This window comes from Entelurus aequoreus, linkage group LG28 (genome assembly GCF_033978785.1).
Source record: "Entelurus aequoreus isolate RoL-2023_Sb linkage group LG28, RoL_Eaeq_v1.1, whole genome shotgun sequence".
Classification (NCBI taxonomy): domain Eukaryota; kingdom Metazoa; phylum Chordata; class Actinopteri; order Syngnathiformes; family Syngnathidae; genus Entelurus; species Entelurus aequoreus.
This window is the reverse complement of record NC_084758.1, coordinates 23,910,599-23,917,611: the sequence shown is the minus strand read 5'-3', so window position 1 is coordinate 23,917,611 and position 7,013 is coordinate 23,910,599. Positions and strand designations below refer to the sequence as shown.

General features: G+C 38.0%; 1 long non-coding RNA gene across 1 annotated transcript; it reads left to right on the top strand.

Moving 5' to 3' along the window:
• Positions 1 to 6,018: 6,018 nt before the first annotated feature.
• LOC133645140 (uncharacterized) lies at positions 6,019 to 7,013 on the top strand. Its single transcript, XR_009824914.1, has 3 exons — positions 6,019 to 6,127; positions 6,248 to 6,312; positions 6,895 to 7,013. It is a non-coding gene; the product is annotated as an uncharacterized LOC133645140 (long non-coding RNA).

Genomic DNA, 7,013 nt, shown 5'->3' with positions numbered 1-7,013 from the left:
TCATTGTCTCAAATTTGCAAAGAACTGGCATGTTTTTGTTTGGTCACTTTTAACCTCACACTTGACATTTTTGCTGTTTCAGGAATGGCCTCGATTCATTTACTGTTCACTTTACTTTTACCCTGCAAGGAAAAAAACTAAATAGGTAGTACATAACTCCTATCGTTGTAATTCACATTTAAACAATGTACAATATGATTAATTGATCGTGTTTAGTTTATTAGGGACCGAATGTCCCTTTGGGACAGAGGACCTTATTGTATTTGTAAGGTTTTATTATTATTATTATACCGCCGCCTCTTTGAGCTGTAATTTGACCCCCTTAACATGCTTCAAAACTCACCATATTTTGACACACACATCAGGACTGGTGAAAATTGCGATCTAATCAAAAAACCTAGCCCCAAAACTTAAAATTGCGCTCTAGCGCCCCCTAGGAAGAAAACACAAACAAAACTGCCTGTAACTCCCACTAGGAATGTCGGCGAGACATGAAACAAAAACCTCTATGTAGGTCTCACTTAGACCTAGATTTCATACACTGACATCCTTCAGCAAAAATCAACAGAAAGTTTGCAATTCCCCCTTCAAAACAAAAGTTTTGTAAAAACAGTCACTTTTGCCTCTTTGAGCTATAATTTGACCCCCTTAACATGCTTCAAAACTCACCATATTTTGACACACACATCAGGACTGGTGAAAATTGCGATCTAATCAAAAAACCTAGCCCCAAAACTTAAAATTGCGCTCTAGCGCCCCCTAGGAAAAAAACACAAACAAAACTGCCTGTAACTCCCACTAGGAATGGCGAAGAGACATGAAACAAAAACCTCAATGTAGGTCTCACTTAGACCTAGATTTCATACGCTGACATCCTTCAGCAAAAATCAACAGGAAGTTTGCAATTCCCCCTTCAAAACAAAAGTTTTGTAAAAACAGTCACTTTTGCCTCTTTGAGCTATAATTTGACCCCCTTAACATGCTTCAAAACTCACCATATTTTGACACACACATCAGGACTGGTGAAAATTGCGATCTAATCAAAAAACCTAGCCCCAAAACTTAAAATTTGGCTCTAGCGCCCCCTAGGAAAAAAACACAAACAAAACTGCCTGTATCTCCCACTAGGAATGGCGGAGAGACATGAAACAAAAACCTCAATGTAGGTCTCACTTAGACCTAGATTTCATACACTGACATCCTTCAGCAAAAATCAACAGGAAGTTTGCAATTCCCCCTTCAAAACAAAAGTTTTGTAAAAACAGTCACTTTTGCCTCTTTGAGCTATAATTTGACCCCCTTAACATGGTTAAAAACTCACCAAATTGGACACACACATCAGGACTGGCAAAAATTGCGATCTAATAAAAAAATAAAAAACCCAAAACTCAAAATTGCTCTCTAGCGCCCCCCAGGTAGAAAACACAGACAAAACTGTTCCCAGGAAGAAAACACAGACAAAACTGCCTGTAACTTCCAGTAGGAATGTCGTAGAGACATGAAACAAAAACCTCTATGTAGGTCTCACTTAGACCTACATTTCATATATTGACAACCCAATAATCAAACATTATCTCTGAGCGCGTTTGTCGTGTCTGCTTTAAACTAGCGCAGGAAAGATATTGAACCCTTCTGATTAAAAGTTGACGAAAGAGTTTTAATTACTGCTTTAGTTTGGATTTTATGTGCCGTCAAAGTCGGTCCCGTCCATCGCTGCTTGCAGCTTTAATTATATATTAAAATCATTTTAGCATTTTTTTTTTTCACTGAGTATTAAAGGTATAGGTGTCATTTATCTACCTATTATTTTGTACAGATTATGAGGGACAAACTGTAAAAAATTATTATTAATCTACTTGTTCATTTGCTGTTAAAAAATCTGCTTATTTTCTGTTTCAACATTTTCTATCTACACTTTTGTTAAAATGTAATAATCACTTATTCTTCTCTTCTTTGATACTTTACATTAGTTTTGGATAATACCACACATTTAGGTATCGATCTGATACCAAGTAGTTACAGGATCATACATTGGTCATATTCAAAGTCCTCATGTGTCCAGGGACATATTTACTGACTATAAACTTAATATACATTTTTTTAAAAAAGGAAAAAAGATTTTGTGACGATAAAAAATATCGATGTAATCATAGTAGTATCGACTAGATACGCTCTTGTACTTAGTATCATTACAGTGGATGTCAGGTGTAGATCCACCCATGGCATTTGTTTACATTGTGACGGCAGTGAGATAGTGAAGCATGTTTAGCTATTCCACCAGTGATAATGCTACTTGTAAGAAACTTACTTTATTTGTGGCCATGGAGGCCAGGATTAGTGATTTGGAAGTAGCTAAAACCCTGTGGATGGATGTTAGCTGCGAGCTAGCTAGCCACGTCTTAAAGCAGCTCTTCCTGAGGGTGTTTCAGTGTTATAACTTCACCTTTATCTTTACTTTTTACACCAAAATGCGTCCATTCTCCCTTTTCTGTCTACACACTGTGTCTGCTTGTAAGTACTGTGTGTGTGTGTGTGTGTGTGTGTGTGTGTGTGTGTGTGAGAGTGTGTGTGACCAGCAATGTCATAATTGACTATTTGCTTGATCAGTAACTTAACAAAGCTCCAAAGTTTTGGTTCACCTCCATCGTAGTTTACTAAGACGGGTCCTCGATTATATTTGTCATTAGGGCCTGGAATCTAGCTCTGCAAGACCTGGGATAGCTGAGTGGTTAACACTGTTGGCCACCAAGCAAGGGGTACTGGGTTCAAATCCCAGTAGGGATTTAGTGTTTTGTTTCACTATCATTGTGATTTAGTGAGACAGGTTCTCAATTAAATTTGTCATTGGGGCCCGAAATCTAGCTTCAAGAAGACCAAGAATAGCTTAGTGGTCAAAGCAGCTAGTGACCAATCAAGTGGGACTGGGTTCAATTCCCAGTCAGGTTGTTTGGTAACTAGGAAAGATCCAGTCAGAGAAATTACTCTTTTATATCATAGTTTATTGAGACAGATTCTCAATTAAATATGTCATTGGGGACAGAAATCTCCTTTCAAGAAGACCACGGATAGCTGAATAGTTAAACAGCTACCTCCCAATCAAAGGGTTGTGGGTTCAAATCCCAGTCAGGTCACTCTGAAACTAGTAAAGATCTACTCAGAGGAATACATCTTTTGTATGATAGTTTAAAGGTTCTCAATTATATATGTCATTGGGGCCTGAAATCTGGTAACAAAAAGGCTAAGGATAGCTGAATGGTTAAACAGCTAGCTCCCAATCAAAGGGTTTTGGGTTCAATCCCAGTCAGGTTGATCGGCTTGCCAAGCCAAAGTATGCAGGATTAGGGGTGCCGGACAATGTGGGGGTGTATCACCTACCCCACACAGAGTAAAGTTAAGTGGTAGCTGGTTAATTAACTTATAGTTAAAAAGGTAAGTATGGGTAATAATAATAACAAATAGTCTATAGTCCAAAAGTCAAGGGTAACCTCGGGGGTTAGCTCCTCCTGCTTGCCGAGGCTAAAGTTGGTAAGTGTACCATCAGTAATTCCTAGGCTGGGATGGGAAGATAGATAATTAATCATTGTGAGTGTTGACCAATCAGCTCTCCTGGTCTGACTAATTGCAATTGAGATAATAAAATAAATGAAAGATGAAACAGTTCTAATTGGATAATGAATAAACCAAATAGAAAAAAATATAATTGGGGGAAAAAAATGAAGGAAGTAAAACTAGTGGAATAATTTAATTAAAAGATAATTGTATTGATAATTAATTATTATGATAATTAATTATACAATTTTTGTTTTTTATTATCTACATTTTTTTTTAATCTCAATTGCAATTAGACATGTTTTTATTAATCATATTTTTTTATTATCCAATTATTTCTATTTTTTTATTTTCTCAATTGCATTTTTAATTTTGATTTTTATTATCTCAATTGCAATTAGTCAGACCAGGAGCTCCCATCAAGATCTCTGATTAGTGTTTTGTAACATGTATTTTAATACAGCAGAGTGCTCCTGTCACAGAAAGGATCTTTGACCTGCATTTTTCCACAGTACAGTGCTCCCGTCAAACAAGATCTTTGATTTGTGTTTTGTAACACCTCCACTCCACTGTATTATCCTGAATCAGATGCACCTGTGTGAGGTCGTTAGCTGCATAAAGACACCTGTCCAATCAGTAAGAGCCAAACATTCAGCATGGCTAAGAGCAAAGAGCTGTCCAAAGACACCAGAGACAAAATTGTACAACTCCACAAGGATGGAAAGGGCTACGGAGAAATTGCCAAGCAGTTTGGTGAAAAAAGGTCCTCTGTTGGAGCAATCATTAGAAAATGGAAGAAGCTAAACATGACGGTCAATCTCAATGGGAGTGGAGCCCCATGCAAGATATCACCTGGTGGGGTCTCAATGATGCTAAGAAAGGTGAGGAATCAGCCCAGGACTACACGGCAGGACTTGGTCAATGACCTGAAAAGAGCTGGGACCACTGTTTCCATGGTCACTGTTGGTAATAACGTCATGGTTTGAAATCATGCATGGCACGGAAGGTTCCCCTGCTTAAACCAGAACATGTTAAGGCCCGTCTTAAGTTTGCCAATGACCATTTGGATGATCCAGAGGAGTCATGGGAGGAAGTTTTGTGGACAGTGTTTTATCACATCTCCATCATAGTTTACAGACACAGGTTCACCATTACATCTGGTCTTAAGAAAACCCAAGGTAGCTCAGTGGGTAACATCAATACTGCTAACCAAGGGGTACTGGTTTCAAGTCCCACTTACAGTTTTATATCATAGTTTACTGAGACAGGTTCTCAATTAAATGTTTCATTGGGGCCCGAAAACTTTGTTCTAGAAGACCAAAGATAGCTGAAGGGTTAAACAGCTACCTCCCAATCAAAGGGTTCTGGGTTCAATCCCAGTCAGGTCACTCTACAACTACTAAATATCCACTCAGAGCAATTAATCTTTTAAATGAAAGTTTACTAAGACAGTTCTCATTTATATTTGTCATTGGGGCCCGGAAATCTGGTAATGAAAAGAGCAAGGATGGCTGAATGGTTAAACAGCTAGCTTACAATCAAAGGGTTCTGGGTTCAATCCTAGTCATTTCACTCTACAACTACTAAATATCCACTCAGAGCAATTAATCTTTTAAATGAAAGTTTACTGAGACAGTTCTCAATTATATATGTCATTGGGGCCCGGAAATCTGGTAATTATACGGCTGAGGATAGCTGAATGGTTAAACAGCTAGCTCCCAACAAAGGGTTCATGGGTTCAATCCCAGTCCAGGTCCAAGCAAGGGAGGGGAGTAGCGTTATGTGGGGGTGTATCACCTCCCCCACACAGAGTAAAGTTAAGTGATAGCTGGTTAATTAACTTATAGTTAAAAAGGTAAGTATGAGTAATAATAGTAACAAATAGTCTATAGTCCAAAAGTCAAGGGTAACCTCAGGGGTTAGCTCCTCCTCCTTGCCGAGGCTAAAGATGGCTGGGATGGGCGGGAATAGAAAGATATATAATTAATTCATTGTGAGTGTTGACCAATCAGCTCTCCCGGTCTGTCTGACTAATTGCAATTGAGATAATAAAAAAAACAAAACTGCAATTGGTACAATAAAAAAAAAAAAAATTTGAATAATAAAAAAATAAGATTATCAATCAATCAATCAATCAATCAATGTTTATTTATATAGCCCTAAATCACAAGTGTCTCAAAGGGCTGTACAAGCCACAACGACATCCTCGGTACAGAGCCCACATACGGGCAAGGAAAAACTCACCCCAGTGGGACGTCGGTGAATGACTATGAGAAACCTTGGATATGTGGGTAACCCCCACATATCCCCAATATATATATTAACCCCCCCTCTAGGGGGGGGTTAATATATATATTTATATTGTGTGTGTTCAGATGTAACCCATATTTAAAATTCCCATTGACAACATGCATACAGTGCAAATACTTTTATTGTGGAGGGTTACTTCCTGCCGCTCGCTTCCTTTTAAGGAAGTGTTGCTCACTTCACTACCCCCTCCCGTACCTGCTGTGAGACGCGCTTGAGAAGCAACTTGCAATATCTTCTCATTCTCCCACTTTGTAAACTTCATAATTAGGTGAGTCTTTTGCCATGGCACAATCAACGGATTTCCACAATCACAATCATGTGCCATGTCGCCAATATTATGTTAGCATCTGTTTTAGCATAGGCGCTAACCGCTGCCATTCTTCCACAGAGCTGCCATGTTCGATTAATTATCGGGCCGTTCATGGTATGTTGTTTTTGCCCTCGATCACTCAGGTAATCATGTTTTATTTTCTTCTGATCATCCAGCCGATTTATAGGCAACAGTTTAGTCTAGCAAAGTGGCAAAGGGCTTTGCACTGCTAATATGCTTTAGCCACTTTGTGGATGCACTTCAGATGGAACGCAGGTGCGTGTATTTAGGTTGTTGCGCAACACTTTAATTTTTTAACTCTGCTTGACTGTTTATCAACTTTGAATGTTTGGAAAAGTACTTGAATTTGAATTATGATACATTGAGTTTCTAATAATGAGTATTATTATGAAACTGGATTATATAAGGGGACTTGTAATTTAATTTGTAATTGAACTTGTATTTGATCAATGATTGAGTTTTATCACTTTAGATAAGAAATCATGATCTGTATTAGAAATGTATTATGAATGTTCATTTTAATTGGACTCATGATTGTATATTAATCAACATGATTAATTTTGTCATATCAATTGGTTTATTAGTACAAATAATTAGTCATTCCGGACAATGGAATGCTTACATGATGCTTTCAAGTACATATATAAAGTACTTTGCTAGTGAAGAGGTAACTAGATTACTCACTTTGTTTTTTGGACTTTTAGGTCAGGTTTTTTTTTCCGGGAAGGAATACCCGTTGACCCAAACAACCTGAGCTCCCTATCCACTTTCAAACTCAACTCAACAAATGGCGAGCTAAACAACTACGCGGTAGGACAAGCAT